Source organism: Haliaeetus leucocephalus, unplaced genomic scaffold (genome assembly GCF_000737465.1).
Source record: "Haliaeetus leucocephalus isolate CR32 unplaced genomic scaffold, Haliaeetus_leucocephalus-4.0 Scaffold151, whole genome shotgun sequence".
Taxonomy (NCBI): domain Eukaryota; kingdom Metazoa; phylum Chordata; class Aves; order Accipitriformes; family Accipitridae; genus Haliaeetus; species Haliaeetus leucocephalus.
The window spans coordinates 89,541-106,794 of NW_010972587.1; the positions used below are offsets into that span (position 1 = coordinate 89,541).

Here is a 17,254-nt window from a genome sequence, read left to right on the forward strand (position 1 = left end):
GCATTGAGTACTGCTGCATTTTCTCTGTCCTTTGTCACCATGTTCTCTGCTTCATTCAGCAGTGGCCCCCCATTTTTCCCTAGTCTTCCTTTTGATGCCGATACACTTGCAGAAGCCCTTCTTGATGCCCTTCATGTCCCTAGCCAGATGCAACACCAGACAGGCTTTGGCTTTCCTGACTTTGTCCCTGCACACTTGGATAGTGTCTCTGTATTCTTCCTGGGTTGCTTGTCCCTGTTACCACCTCTTGTATGCCTCCTTCTTATATTTGAGTTTTGTCAAGAGCTCCTTGTTCTTCTATATAGGCTTCCTGCCACACTTGCTTGACTTCCTGCTCATCAGGGCAGACCATTCTTGAGTTTGGAGGAGGTGATCCTTGAAAATCAACCAGCTCTCCTAGACCCTCTTCTCTCCAGGACAGTATCCCATGGGCTGCTGGCAGGTCCCTGAACAGACCAAAGTCTGGTCTCCTAGATCCTGCTATTTGTCTCATTCCCTCCTCATATGATCTTGAACTCCACCATCTCATGGTCATTGCAGCCAAGACTGCTCCAACCTTCACGTTCCTGGCCAGTTCTTCCTTATTTGTAAGTACGAGATCCAGCAGAGATCTCCCCTCACTGGCTCCTTGATCACCCTTGTCAAGGAGCCATTACCAGGGTGCTCCAGAGACCTCCTGGATTGCTTGTGCTGTGCTGCTCTTCCAGCAGTTATGGGGATGGTTAAAGTCTCCCATGAAGACTACAGCCTGCAAACATGAGGCTTCTTCCAGGTGTCTGAAGAAGGCCTCATATTCTACTTCCTCCTGATTGGACATTCTGTAGTGGACACCCACCACAGCGCTGCCCGTGTTGGTCTGCACACTAATACTGACCCATAAGGTCCCAGCTGGCTCATTGCCCATCCCAAGGCAGAGCTCCATGGATTCCCACCATTTTTGCACATAGTGGGCAACTCCCTCTCCTCCCTGTCCTGTCCTGTCCTTCCTCAAAGAACCTGTATCTGTCCATTGTTGTACACCAGTTGTGGGAGCCATCCTGCTGCATCTCTACGATCCTGATGAGATTGTAGCCCTGCAACTGCCATCAAACCTCTAATTCTTCCTCCACACTGCGAATGTTAGTGTACAGGCATGTCAGAGAGGTATCCTAGTCATGCTGATTTCACAAAGTGAAGTCATGCTGATTTCACAGGTGTGAGCTTCCCCCATGATACCATCCTTGTAGGTACTTTCTTGGTTTTGTGCATACACTTGAGGTGGTCCCCCTTCAGCCCTGTTTTGTTGATTACAAGGTCTCCCTTGTCCGCATTACACTGGCCCCTTTGCTTCTCATCCTGGTCTACGACTTCCTCACTGGATTGTGGTTGTCATCTTCCTCCCCTGTTGTTCCAATTTGAAAGCTCTCCTCACCAGGTTGGCTGGAGATCCATTTGCCACCAGCTTACGTGGGATTGGGGTACAGGGATTCTTATTATGTGATGATGGCATTATGTGCTTAATGAAGTGAAAATACATTGCATGAGTGCATTCAAGGACTCTACTGTAAAATGACTTGGTATATTCTTTTACCTTAGTTACTAAAACTTTCCTAGCCATCTCATGCAGACTTCTACTTCCTCCACCCTCCTGCCTTCTGGACAAGCAATGGGGAAAATGTTGGGGGTAGTTTTTGCTTGAAAGTGTGTTTTTGTTTTTAAGAAGCATTTTCTTTGGAAATGAAAAGCAAATATGTTTCCATGACCCCAACCAGTTGAAATTGCCTGAGTCTTCTAACAGCTGTCTTGAAGCTTGCTTTCAGCCTGGTAGAGGTTTCTATGCAAAATGGCACTGCTTACTCTACCTACAGGAGAAAGAGGAAGACCCAGGAAGCTTTCCTGATGTCCTTCTGTGTAACTGATTTGAGGTCTGCCAACTTTTCCCCTGCTCACTCACCCAGACACACAAGGGGGTACAGAGAAAGGGGGTGACCTACAAATTCAGGGGAACTTAGGCATTGATTGCTGTCATGTCTTGATGGATTTCTGTGTTGCTCTTCTGGAGACACTTTGTCATACCAGGGCAGCTCTAAGACTAGCTGGCTCTGCTGCCATTGGGTAATTCCTGACACTGTTCTGTCCAGGAAGAATGGAGAAGAATGTGTTGTTTGTAAAACTCCCTGTGACTGCTTTTCAAGTCATCTGTGTAGATTAGGAGATTTTGTTTGTTTGTTTTTCCCTAGCTCTAATTTAAAATCAGTTCCTCACCTTGATCCAAATAGGACGGAACATGTCGTGAAGATGTACTGGCAGCAAACACGTGCTTATGATGGATGGATTTAGGGAGCTAATTAAATTTAACCCAACTTAGATTACATAATTAAAGCAATCAGGAAAATACTACTATATAGCTAATTAAGTCTGGACTGATACTAAAGATTTTGTGAATTAACCTCTTTGGTTAAGCAATGATATTACTTTTTAAACGAACCTTCTACTGAATAATTCTAGAATAAGTTCTGCAGGGTGGATTTAGGACAAGAATGTCCCTAGGTCAGTGACACATCTGACTATAGTCTTTGCAAGAATTTTCTCTGAGAACAACCACAAAAAAAAAAGTGCATCTTCCATCTTAATTGAACCCTTGAAATTCGTGCCTACAAACCAAATGAAAATGGAAACTTTATACATCTTGTCAGCAAATTGCAAGCTATCAGTCACAGCTACAGATGAAAGCTAGCACGACCTACATCTGTCATGTTGCTACAATGGTGCTGGCATTACAGTTCCATTGTTTAGATTTAGGGTCAAGCCTGTTGAGACCTCTTTTTATTCAGCTTTGAATGTATCCATTTTCATTAAGTTTTTCAAAGCCATATGAAAGACTCAGTAGGGCAAGATGTGGCAATGTTGAACCTAAGTTAGTCTTGCAGCTATCAAACTGTCTCGTAGTCACAGATGGTCACTGTGATTGTCCACACCAGTCTACCACTGAAGCTGCTATTGAAAGGGCACAAAACTGATGGTACAAAAGGACGCCTTTTTTCCTGCCAGTAAATGAGGCCACTGTTGCTCTGAGCTGGCATTGTCGGAGGTTTTGTGCAGGAGAAGAATGGCTGTTGACAAACCAGTTTCCATGCTGAAAAATGCTACTCTTATTCCTAAACTTAGAGATCTTTCCTTGGGTGAATAACTCTCCCTGACTAATATTGGAGTGGCATTTTACAAACTATTTTCATTGATTATGTGCGTGATGGCTGTACTGGGAGGTCTAATGTTGACAGCAGTAAATGCAAGCTTGTTAACGTGCTAAACAAGGCGTGCTTCTGTTTCGTAATTCCATTAGAGGAAAATCTCTTTGGCTGTACACTGTTAAAAACATCAGGGACATTAATTGCTATGTTTCTGTGTTTAGTCCTCAAATGTTAAAGTGTCCTTACATAGACTGAAGGAGCTCGGTCAGTTGTCTCCCCGAGTTATGTAACTTGGTTAACCAAGTACCAAATATCTTACTCTTCATGCTATAAAAATGTAAGGTTTTAGGGCTAGTAAGTAAATCTTCCAAATACTCCTTATTGACAACATGAATGTGCTTTTTGTTTTGTTTTGTCTTTAAACAGAACTGCTTTTTTCCAAGTGTTAACTACCATTTTCCTCCTTTTCTGGTATGGTGGGGTGAAAGCCTCTACGCAAATGACTTGCCTGTTTGTTAGCAGCCTGGCGAAGGTTCTGGTGAGATTAAAATAGTTCTTGCCTGAAAGAACAATAAAAAGCAATAAAGCTGATTCCTGTTGTATGGGATCTTTTGTGGCCTCTGACAGATCCGTTTACTGCTGGCGAGGGAACCCTTAAAATTCAAGTGACCACAGTGATGAAATGGATGCTTGTTCCTGGACGGGAAATATCAAGCATCTGTGGAGACCAGTTGAATGATTCACCTCATAACGTTTAGAATTCGTACTTTAATAACTAGAGTGTGGGGGGTTTTGATTGGTTTTTTTTGTTTTGTTTTGTTTTTTCCACCCTTATCCTACTGAAGCAGTCTGTTGGTTAGCCTCCTGTGCTATAATGGAATTTTTCAGCCCCCTCAAGGCCCTCCTTAATTTCTGAGTGGCCTGTTGCCCCAGGAATGTCATAGCTCTGGGAGTACATGAATGTTTGTTTGTTTGTTTTGTCCCTTCCTCTGGCCTGGGAGTCCGTTGCTGCATGAAATGTCTTAGCCAGACAGGTATAAGTTACAGAAGAGTATATTTCTACATGTGAGAGGTAATGGACCTGGTAATGTACTTCGGCTTGCAGTCACTAGAATGAAATACTTCCATGCTAAAGATGGAACTAAAGAAGAGGAGTATTTTTCCAATAACATGAAAATCATTTGCAGAGGGATAGGTCTGACTGTTCCAGAAAGAAACTTCCAACTTTCTTCCACCTGGATTATTCTGTTAACAAGGGAATCTGAAGAATGAAACTTCTTGCCAAGAAAGAGATGAATATTGATGATTTTCATGATTCTGAAAGAACTGAAAGGAATTTGACACTGACTTAAAGCTGAGTCACTTGTGCAACTAGTCCTTCGTAATGACTTCAGTCAATGTCCCCTTGCTTCTGTGATCATGCTTTCTGCTGCCTTGCTTGGGCTCAGCTCTGGTATTATTTTGCTGTTTCTGCCTTACAGTGTACTACATGCAAATAATCCCTAAACAAACATGAAGTAAATTATTGGAATTTATCAATAGTGACTTCCTGGAAGCTGTGTCCTATTTGGGGGGCTGGCGGTTTCCTTTCTCATAGCTAGCCTGCATTTGTTATGATGTCAACATAGCTTATGCTGTATATGTTTCAGGCAGAAGCTTTTTCCCTATTGTTTGTGATATAACAGTTACTGGTAGACTAAGCAATAAATGTACTTGAGCCAAGCAGTACAGATTTTGCAAATTCAAAGCCTTGTGCAAAAACAGTCAGCCTCTGCAGGCCATGGACTGCCGAGCTCTGAGGTCTGGTGGTGGGCAGTGCTGGGGGTGACACTTGGGTTACGTGAGCCAGAGTCTGGTCCCTCCACTGTGAGGTGGAACCAGCTTGGGCAAGTGCTGGGAACAGTCATAAGCTGCTTCAGCAACCTCTGTGCCAGGCAGTCCTGGCACCTCCTGCACCTACCTGATATGTGGAAGGGTTCTTCTTACTCCATTGGTGCTCTGTGCTGGGACCCTACCACCTACAGATAAGCAACCCGTCAGTGAACTGGTCAGGCACTGGTCAGGTTTAATTACTAGTTTGAGTAATACTGAAAAAGAACTGCTTCAGATTTTCCATAGTCACTGTCACAGCAGCAATACCACTTCAGCCCCTCTTTTCAGCTTCAGTTTAACTTCACGTCCAGAAGGAAATCAAGGTCTTGCCCTTTCAAATGCACTAGAGTCAAACAGAGGATCTATTGACATGTCCATGAGTTGTACCAACACAAGTACTTACTGAGTTTCATTTTAAGATGTTGTTTTCTAGCTTTGCACATGGAGTCAAATTTCTAAGGATAATAAATCTAAAGGAAAAACTTCAGAGTACAGTACGCTCTGCTGAGGGAGTAGTTCCTGGTACATTCACACTGCTTGTATGTTCTTTGTCTAGTTTCAGATATGGCTGTAAGTCTGATGGAACAGCAAATCCAAAAACACTGTTAAAAGATCTAAGGGATCGGGTGTGGTTTGCATGGTATTGTTTTCTTTTTTTCTTTTTAGCCTTACATTACAATTAAAGGAAAATCTATCCTGTTTAGTTATCCCACAGGAGTTAAGGTATTAAATAAAATGTGCTGGCTGCATAAATTATATTGAGGTTTGAGGTTTAAGGTCTGTCGTGGTTTAACCCCAGCCAGCAACTAAGCACCACGCAGCCGCTCACTCACTCCCCCCCCCCAGCCAGTGGGATGGGGGAGGAAATTGGGAAAAGAAGTAAAACTCGTGGGTTGAGATAAGAACGGTTTAATAGAACAGAAAGGAAGAAACTAATAATGACAATGATAACACTAATAAGATGACAACAGCAATAATAAAAGGATTGGAATGTACAAATGATGCGCAGTGCAATCGCTCACCACCCGCTGACCAACACCCAGCCAGTCCCCGAGTGGCGATTCCCTCCCACACTCCCCAGTTCCTATACTAGATGGGACGTCGCATGGTATGGAATAGCCTGTTGGCCAGTTTGGGTCAGGTGCCCTGGCTGTGTCCTTGTGCCAACTTCTTGTGCCCCTCCAGCTTTCTCACTGGCTGGGCATGAGAAGCTGAAAAATCCTTGACTATAGTCTAAACACTACTTAGCAACAACTGCAAACATCAGTGTTATCAGCATTCTTCACATACTGAACTCAAAACATAGCACCTTACCAGCTACTAGGAAGACAATGAACTCTATCCCAGCTGAAACCAGGACGAGGTTACAGCACATCCTGAAAAAAATGGGCAGGCTTAAGCTTTAGATGCCTGAAGAGAAACCTTCCTCTTTTGTGAGGAGTTACTGCTCTGCACTTTAGGGCAAAGCCAACATGTTGCTGTTCACACTGCAAAATTAACCTCATTTACGTTGTCCCAGTGTCATAGGAATATTCTGCCAATTACCTACATAAATACCCAAAGTGATTCTGTATGCACTTCCTTGCCATTCAAGTGTTTTAAAATGTTACTTTCTTATCCTATGCCACTTCTTTTAGAAGGTACTTGTAAAATCAAGTTTGTGATTCTACATACAGCAGACTCTACTGCAACTTTTTTGTAGATTGTAAAATGGCTTCTGGATGTTCACAAAACCCAGAACACTGTAGGATTTTTTACCTTATTTGATGTGATCCAGCTGAAAGCATCTCCATCACCTTTAGAGAGATATCACATTCTATGACAGAATTAAAACATCTAGCAAGTGTTCTGTATGCTGATTATTACCATCATCATTTCCTTCAAGACGCCTATTTCCAATGACCTGTCCTGTGTTATGGCTTTTCTTCAGGGAAAAAAAGGAGAGATTCTACCCCAGGTAATTGCATTCACTGAGACCATTTTCATACTGTCTAGGAGCCTGAGGGATGTTTTAGCATTCCAGCCTGGCAGGAGGATACAAAATCCTAGAATTCATCAGCTTGGGGCTGTTGCTACATGGAGAGCTTTCAGTGTTGAGGACACTTGGGAGTTTGTGAATTACCTCTAAGGGGGTCTGCAGCCAGACAACTGGGAAGACAAACCTGTTGATAATAGGCTTATATTTGCTGTGCATGTACCTCTTCTGGAAAATACCTGTGGAGTTGCTCAACTCAAACGGGATTGAAATCCAGTGCAGCCAGGGCACTGCATATTGCTGCATGCCTCAGCCTATAATTTATTTTAACTGCTAGGACCATTTTTCACTGCTCTGTGATGCTTCCTTTCTTTTGTGCTCACTCCTTTTGCATCCCATGTCTCAGAGGCTGCTGTTGCTACCCTTTTGCCTGAGGAATGCTGGCAGAGTCTCACCTCTGAGCTCTTCCATCTACATTCTTTATCAAACAGTCTGTGCTGTGAGAGCAAGTGTGCTGCCTCTGCATCTCAGCTGTGAAGAGCACTGAACTGATGTGTTTGTCTTTCTGTGGTGACTGGACCTTGCCCACTCTGTGTCTTTCTGGCTGTGGGGGGTTAAGTGTCTTAGTTTTAAAGGTCTTCCTGTGGTTTTGGGGTGTTTGCTGTTGGTTACCAGTTAGATAGTTCTGTGTGACAAACTGCTGCTACTTTTAAAGCTCCTTTCCCTCCATTCCTTGACTTCCTTTCAAAAATATGCAAAAAATAAATGCAAATATTTCAGGTACTGCTGTTATTATCAATGCAAACCTTTCAAGGCATTATCCTGAGGGAAATTATTCATCAGTGTACTTGACAGTAGTTTTGCTGGGTTGAGTTGCTGTAGTCGTTCCAGTACAAAGCATGGGGAAAACTGTTTGCATGATTTATGAGTGGTTTATATCAGGAAAAACTGGAATTTGCTTTCACTATTTCAGTGTATAATTCCTTCTTAAGTTGCTTATTAAGCTTATTAAGTTAAAGACTAATTACAGCTGGAGCTTTACATAAAACTGGGCAGTGGTAGAGAGTAAGAGACTTCTAGTAATACCTTGAAAGCTTTTATGTTGCAATGGGGGCTGCAACTGGGCCCTGTACTTCCTGAAGAGGTGGCCAAACCTCCATGCTTTAAGTTTGTCTTTTGTCACCTTAACGCAAGAAAGAATGATTTTCTTTCTCCTCCTTGCTGTGTGGTGCTGTCTGTTTGAAAGTAGCTGAAGTTTGATTTATTTTTTTAGGTGGAGCTTAACCTTAAAGCTACTCAGTACATTTTTAAAGAAATATTTTTGGAAACTGTGTGATATAAAAATCTCAAAATAAAAAAGTACAAAGGAACTTCTAACTGCTTGAGCTGCATATGCTTAAAGTTTATGAAAAGAGGTATTCAGGGACAGGGTGCAGTGTTGTGTCTTGCATCCTCAACACAGCTGCTTAGCAGCGATAAGGAAGCAATGCTCTATTCATGCTGACCTTGTTTCCAAAGAAGCCTTGTCCTATGAACTACTGAAAATAAGGAAGAATTTCCTGTGACATGCTGCTCGTATTGGCTTTTAAAGGGGAGTAGAATGAAATCTCTGAGTACGACACATACTGTATCTAACCACACAGGATTTCCTGTGCTGGAATGGAAGCTTAGTGGAAGCCATGTTTTTCTCTTCCTTTTAATTCATTCAGAAAAATAGAGGTCAGCGTCATGAATTGATACGGCTGTAGTCGCTGTTAAAAGCTAAAATCAGCAATTGCTAATGGATACATTGTGATGCCAAGAGGACTGCAAGGCAAAATTGTTTCCCTTTAACACAATAAAGCCTACACATGCCCCTAATTACACTTTCAAACTCTCAGAAGACAAGAGTTGTGCATTTAAAAATTGCACCTTAGTGAAGGTAAGAAAAATAATACATATGTTGCATTAGACTTTGGTGTCTTTTGGTAGTGCCTTTTTTTTTCCCTCTAATCAGAATGAATGAAGCTATTGATGAACTTGTGAAAGACACAGAACAACACTTGGATTTTGCCTCTAAAAACATTGCTGAAGCTGAAGAGGCATAAAAATATTTATTCTTCCTTAAATTAAACTTCATTTTATAATACTTTAGTTAAATAAAATTCCCAGTGTTTTTTTCTGTTTGCTGCTGATTTGCAACATTATCTTGCTGGTAGTGTTTCATTGGTTTGCCTAGTGAAATCTGAGCTTCCTGCCACAACCACAGTGAAGTTTGGAGTTATGCAACTGATTTTGATAGGATAGAGTGCATATATTTTTAATCCTGTTTAAAAAATAATCACCCTGTTTGCAGTAGATCTTCAGAGAGCGAGCTAACAGCCTGCGCCTCTTCCTGACATCCTACCTGTGCTTAATGGCTTGTCATCTAGACATGCTCACACTGTGTAGTGGGACCATGCAAGCTCACTTTGCTCCAGAGCCAAGCTGACCAAACAGCCTCCTGTTTATGCTGCCTTGATGGTGAACCCAGAGCTTCTTGGTAATTCTTGACTTGCATTCAGTGCTTTTAAGTCACTAACAAATTTTTACTCTTCTTTTGTCCAAATTGTGGTCTGGTGTCATCCTGGAATATGGGTAAGAATGTGTTTACTAACTCAAGTTGGTTGTGTGTACTCTGTGCAACTCTTCTCCCCAGCTATGGCATTCACAGTGGAGAGTGATTAATTCATCTATAGTTTTCACTTTTACTCAAATGATGTGATTTGTATTACTTTAATGTCCTCCTTTTTGTCTAAGAAGTAAAAGTGTTCTTACACCTGGAATGGTTCTGCTTCTCTCTAGCAATTTTGAGACATCTATCTTAAAGAGCTTCTTTTCAAAGGGGAAAAAGTAATCTCATGGCACACCTATGGCGCTTCTGCTTGATAGTCTCAGTACTTCTTTGTTTTCTTCCAAAGTATTCATAGCCTGGTCCTGCAGTCCCTCAGTGTTATGAGAGCTAATGAATGGTATATGCAAAAGGCCTGTATGGATGGACTCAACCTGCTTTTTAGCACAGTCCCACTTGACATGTTTTCATGTTACGCATACCAATCTAGCACATCAGCTGTTTCTATATGATGTGTCTGCAGTTCAAGTTTTACTTAAATCAGGATTTCCATTTGTATGTTACTGAGGGGATACTTGGATCTTGTATGTCTCATTTAATTGATTAAATATTTTAATCTCAAAGCAAAATCATAAGAGGCAAACTATTAAGCAATTTTTGTGTATGTTTTACATGAGGACTTCCTTCTGTGCCACTTTACATATATTTTGGTTGTGTATTTATCTTGAAAGAACAGAACAGTACCCGGGAGCCGCTTCAGACAGATGGGTATGTAAACAGTTTGCAGAAGCAAATAGAACTTGTAGATCAGAACATTTCCACTCAGTTGGGTGATCTGTTAGATCAGGCAGAATTTAAAGGCACTTCTAAACAAAATGTGGTGGGGTTTTTCCTCTCTCTCTCTTCCTGCAAACCCCATATCATCCCTGGATAACTGTTTGAACAAGTGTTCTACTTATTACTGGAATTGGATAGTTAAAGAGGGAATTTGGTCATCTTTTTTATTTTGAGTTCACTATAAAAGATTTTGAGTTGCATAGAGAAAAAGTAGCATAGCTTTTAAAAATATATTTTACTTGGAATGCAAGGTATCGCACGTTTTTAAAGTGACAACTTAAAAATACTGTATATCTTGCAGCACATTTGAAAATTGAGGTAATAATGTATTTTATCTTTTTACCCAAAAGGAAGTATTGTTTACCTTTGGTTTTCATATTGTACTGCATGGTGTACTCTGGATGAGGATAGCAGCATACACTGTTCAGTCTGTGGTGTGACTGTAGGTGTGTTGGCCCAGCAGGAATAGTTTGGCAACTCAGGGCAAGTCCTAGAAGTACTTCATTGAGAGGAATAAAGTTTTCCCAACTCTTCCAATGGTCTTGCTAGCTTTGGCACCATTTCCATGCTTCCTGTTTCTTTGGTCCCCAAAGGAACCACACTTCTATTTATAAGGAAATTCATCCTCTTCTGAACAATATTTATGGATTTGCACATAAGCACAGCCAAAGCTAAAATCCAGTATACATGGGTCTGCAGTGCACTGCTTATCTCAGTCTACAATTTCTTTTACTTGCCAGTCACCTCTAATAACGTAGCTGAATTCCAGTACGTGGTCTGTAGGAAAGCGCCTAGTGCGTTTATGCTGTATTTTCTGAACCTTTCTATTTAACTAAAATTTAGCTGTGCTAAGAGGACACAAGCAGCCCACATTTCAATTTGTGGCTCATGGGCGTCTGCCTGACAATTCTTTTGAAATTCTGCAAGGGATGGCAGGCACAGCTTGGCATACTCTTATCTGAATTACAGTTTGACCTGAGTGTAAAGTTTTGCAGCTACTTACTAAGACAATGTGATAATTATGCTCTGTACCTGCCTTTAAGGAAGTAAAAGTAGTTTTAAAGTGACAATTTGCCATTAGCAACAATCAGGTAAGATCCCAGAGTTGATAAAACCAAAAGGGAGATATCTGAAACTACATGGTGTGTACAAGTCTGTGTGTGTCCTACTGGCTTAGAGGGAAATGTTGCTATATATTGCTTACCACATGTGCTAAATTTGTATAAGACATCAGTGCTCATTACTCTGGTCGTTGGCCTTTCTTTCAATGCTGGTTAATGAATGAGTTGCAAAGAATGGCTTTGAATCTGCAGGTTGTGAATGAAACATTGGATTGCATATTAACATCATGGCCTTCCTGCGTGGCATTTTGGTTGCTCGGAGACACTAACCACACTGTCTTTTGATACCTAATTTAAATACATACATACTTTGTGTGTGTGTGTATATATATGAGATACATAGTATGAGGACGGCATTTTAAACATATGGTCTTCTTTTACTATGTTTGTGGTAACCCAGAAAAGCAGTTAAAAACCCCCAAATCTAGTGTACTTGAGAATCATACTGTAAGCCTGCTGTATCAGCACTCTCCTGACATTATTTGTGTGGGTGCTTGCTGAAGGCTGCATGCCTGAAGGCTGTGAAGGGGAAGGTGGGATGTGTGCTGACCTTTCTGGGTATCAGACAGACTGTTACTGGACAATAATGTTTAATGCTTGCTGTGAAGATGCTGAAGGGCAGATACTGAAGATTATTCCAGCTCACCTTTCTTTGTATTTTTTCTGTCACTTGTTTGAAGACAAAAGAAATTTTGGTGGAAGCCCAAGAAGCCAGTCTGACAGTGACTTGTCTGCTTGCTTGTTAAACTATTTATCACTCATGCCCATCTGGGAAAGGTACACTAGCATGGTTATCTGCAATGGAAAGAAACACTTATCAATAGAATAGACATAGTGAAAAGAAGACAGTAAATATTTTAAATTTCATTTTAAGCCTTTTCAGTTTGAAAATATAAAAGCATTGCTTTTACTTTGTAGTGGCAACGATTGTTTCATGTTGCCTGTAAACAGAAAGATTCATCAATAAACATGTCAGTCTACTAGCAACTGCATTTGTGTTTTGTGCAGGTACTTACATATGATAAATGGAAGACAAGAAAATATCCCTGAATTGGTGTGTAGGGATTAGTAAGGCCATATTGTCAGAATTAAAACGGGAGAATATTTTGTAGAATAATAGATGAAGTGAGGAAAGAGGAATCTTTCTGTGTATCCACCATAATGTGTGTGTTATTCACATGCAGAATAGGAAAAGTTGTACTACTGAACAGGAAATCCTTGATGTGGAAGCACTTGATAAGGATTTCAGGACTTCTTTGGGTTAATACTTTGTATTTTCTCTGCATTTCTACTGAGTCTTTATTGCTACTGTCAATGAAAGCAATTGCTAATCTGTCTAGAGAGTCACTAGTTTGGGTATGTTTAAGCAGACCAGGATCATCTCATACCAATTTCCAATTTTACCATTGGGTGCCCCAGTAAATTCTGCAAGGCCCTCCAAACACACACACTTTGATAAATAACAAACAGCAGGTGCAGCTTGTCACAGGCGTTACCAGATTTGGCTGTCTGGTCAGACTGATGATGTTATTTTGAAGCCATGACATGGCGTGAAGTGTTCCCTCTGCATCTTCAGCGAGCTGATGCCTGTCAGGTGCCAAAATGTCTTTGGCAAGCTGGAGTCACAAAGTACACGTGGGATCCCTGGAGAAGAGAAAGTCGTAATATACATGCAGGGAGGACCGCATCTTCTGGTAGATTGCTTATTTAAAGAGATGCAAAACTTTCTTCTAGAAATGCTCTGGTTTAGGAGTAGTCATTTTACCAAAGTAATCCCCAGAGTCCACAGCCTGCATCTTTCACCTTCTCTTTTGGACCAGGCGGAGGGTGGGCTGCAGACTATAATTAGTCATCATGGATCACGCTGTGGTTCCTTCTGTCCCAGGGGACCTGTTCCCCTTGCTGCCACCAAAATGGGTCTCCCATCGTGTGCTGGACATGCATCTTAGCACAGGACTAGATACATGTGCAAGATACCTGCATTTGGGTGTACAAGCAACTTCCAGTTGCATGCCCAGCTGCACCTCCTGCCATGGCTGCTGTGTACCTGGGTACAGGAAGGCCTACAAGGTATAGAACATAACATTTGTTTCTCCAGAAGGTTTTACCTAGTGGAGGAATATCTAGAGCACCACCACTCCAGACTAAAAGTTGGAGGTATCCTGGATAAAGAAAATAAACAACTGTTACACAGGTGTTCATTTTCTTTCATTATCCATTATTTGTTGGTACATCAATTAAACAGCTACAGCAATTTTAAACGAATTTAGGAAAACAGAAGTCACAGAAGCTATTTCAATATCACATTTAATTACTTTTCATATGTTAACCTATGGCTAATGTCTTCTACCCTTGAATTATTTTTATCTGGCCTTCAGACTCTTGTTTAGTTTTCACCTTTAAAATGATAAAGGTACCTATTGCAGTCTCTGGGACAAACAGAATCAGGATTAAGGAGAGGGGGAGGAATACCAAACAAAACAGAAATGATCTTGTGGTAGGAACTTGAATAGATCAGAGGTGAAGAGGACCTACTGAACTTTGAATTTTACCTGAACTCTTGATATTAAAATACCATTGCATATTATTATTTTTAACATGTTAAAGATAGGGTGCAAAGGGTATTCTCTATTTTTGATGAGGACTATGAAACCATAATGACATTCTTCAAAAATATCTGGCTTTGCTTTGTGAATCAAATCATAGGAGATAAATATGCGTTCTTGGCACTTGAGAAGGATCTGGTCTTTGGTAAACTATTTTATTCATTCTACACGTTACAAGAATTTGTGAATGTTCTCCAAGTTTTATGGGTGTTTTTAGTTCAGAAGGGCAATTAGTGTCTAATCAAAGATGTAGCAGAGCTGGACATAGTTATTGTTGCCTCCAGCTGAAGAGATACAGTCTTACAGTTCCCTTCCCTGATGAGAATGCCTTCATCATCAGACAAAAGCCTGTTTTGGGGTGAGAGCCTCCTCTTGCCTTCCCTCTGGCAGCATTTAGCTTTCCATGGAGTCCTGTGTAATCAGAGTCTGAGCAAAAGGGAGAAGGAACGCCTTCTTTTTGAAACTCTCACTTTTCAGTGAGAATTTTCTTACAAGCCTCTTACTGATAAAGAGGGATCTTACCTATTTATTTTTGTTTGCTGAAGACTAGGTGTGACCACTAGACTACAGTCACTGGTGAGGTTTTTCTCCTGATCTCTTGAGACAATGAATCTCTGAACTTGGGCAGCATGAAGTAAGGCTTCTCAGTATAGTCCTCATCTCAGTTTTGGGGGCAGCCTGGCTCTCATTTCTTTCAGACAGAACTTCAACCTAGACTGTGTCATACTTGGTGACCAATCTTCCCAACAGGCTTTTGAATATCATCTTCTTTTGTCTGTCTGTCTTTCAAGGAAGAGTTAGAAGTTTGAATCCTCTCTCGACGTGAGTGCCTGAGGTGTATCTCAATGCAGGGAGCTGTTCCTGAGCCTCAGATACAGCCTGCGAAGTCCCTTCTGTATCACAGTGGAAGGCAGAAATCTTCATCCTGGGGTCTGGAAGGAGAAGAACTGCATTTGCATGGTACTGTGTTGGAGCAAGTAACTCTTGCTTCTCTACCCAGTCCTCTCCCAGCCTAAAGACTTGGAAAAATAAATGAATGCAAATGGATGTGTACTTTGGGATGATGTCTTTTCTATGGTAGAAAGTATAAAAAATTCTCTGGGAAGAACGCGTAGAAGTGTTATCAGGTTGTATCAAGAAAAACTGCAAAGATTCCTTCTAACTGACAGTCTCATTTAAACAGAGCACATAAAAACAGGTAATCAAACCAAGACCCAGTCTACAAGTACTTCTATACAAATGTCAAACCCTTACAAGCTAATACAGATGGATTGGAGTGTCTGGATTTCAGTTAGAATACTTCCACAGTGAATATCACAGAAGTTGTAATACTGGGTTATATGTCAGAATAAGAGTAGGTTACACCATCAGGATAATGGCTTTGTGCTTTAAGGAAGGTGAAACTGGATAGCATTAATAAGCCAAATGTATCAGTCAACAAGTGACTCAGTCCATGTGGATAGAAATTCAGTGAATATATAGAAATGATGCTGGAAATATACCGGCAGTTATAACTCAGAGTGGTGTTAATGATGCAGAATACAGAGGAAGATGAGGATTGCTGTGATGTTAGAAAATAATACTGACCAGAGACTTCAGTTGCTTCTACATGCGCAAGGGAGAAGTCACAAAAGGTATGATGTGGAAATAATGGTCAAGTATAAATTACTTTCTTTGGAGAACCCACAAGAACAATTCTGATTTTGTCCTGGGACTTCATTCACAATTTACATGCTGAAGAGTTGCAATAGACAATGCAATCTATTTTGATTCAGTTTTCTCATTAAAAATGAAAATGCCTCCAAAAAAACCCTCCACTTCCCACTATAATGTTTCAGAAAGGAAGTAGATAAAAATAAGGAAACAATCAAAGGCATATTAAAAGGACCAGCTGAAAGGGTAAAATACATAAATAGACTATGGATTAAATCATGGATTAAGCTATTAAACCATGGTTATGGTTTAATGTGTTGTCTTTAAGTGTTCCGAATTAATAGTATGCTACATATCAGAAAGAGTCTGCTGTATAAATCCATGGTGCAGAACTTCTTGAACACTGTATATGATGGTAGTTGCTCTATCTCAGAAAAAAGGTAGCATAACTAAAAATGTACAGAAGACATTCAGAAGTATGGAACCACTTTGGTGCAAAGGTGATTCCACATAGCCTGGGAAGAAGGTGCTGGGGAGGAAAAGGGGAAGCTGTGTGTAACTGAAGTCAGCCAAATAATGAAGGTCATGGAGAAGATGACTAGGAATGAATGAAGTGGTGACATTCTGGAACATATTATTCCTGGAGATTGTGAGTACAGAGCATGCATGGGATTGAGAAGGAATTACACAATTATTAGCCCTTGTTAGAAGTGTCCTGTGTGAAAGGTGGTGATCTCTAACCTGGGAAGCAACTGCCAACTTGCAAGTTCTTCAGCCACCAGTGGTCAGATGATTGGAATCACGTATAGGAGGCAGTCTGCATTTACTGTTTCTCTGCTCACCCTGGCTTTTGTTAGAGATAATGTACAGGGCTGCACGGACTTTCAGACTAAGTTGTTATGGCTATTCTTCTATTCCTATGTAGTGTTTATAACATTGAGTTTCATACGGATAACCTTGGTTGCTGCAGCCTGTGGGCTTGAAGCATTGCAATTCACGGGTAAAAATGACTGGCTGATGGAATTGTCTTTCTTGAGAATTTGGTGTTAAGTAGGTGGAAATATTTTCTGACTGACAATTGAAAAAAATGCCTCTGTGCCCTGTGAATAGGATATAGCTCTGTCTTGCTGTGTTTAATTCCTTACTAAGAAGAGAATATTTCAGTTGAAGGATGAAAACAAGTATTTGGGATGTTGGAAGGCCTTGTACTATGAAAAATGTCACCAATTCGAAGGCTAAATTTATTTCTTTATTTTTTTTCAAGAGAGCAGGTTTTCTCAGTCTTTCTGCAGTTTGGGAAAGTCATCTGCTTGACATATTGCTTAGAATGACTTTTCTTTGATAATTGTTAGCTGTGGTAGGTTGACCCTGGCTGGACACCAGGTGCCCACCAAAGCCGTTCTATCACTCCCTCCTCCTCAGCTGGACAG

At 40.9% G+C, this 17,254-nt stretch overlaps 1 protein-coding gene across 3 annotated transcripts in view; it reads left to right on the top strand.

Annotated features, from left to right (window-relative positions):
- Window positions 1-17,254, top strand: part of SRGAP1 (SLIT-ROBO Rho GTPase activating protein 1) — a 151,227-nt gene that overhangs the window by 20,416 nt on the left and 113,557 nt on the right. The window lies entirely within an intron of this gene.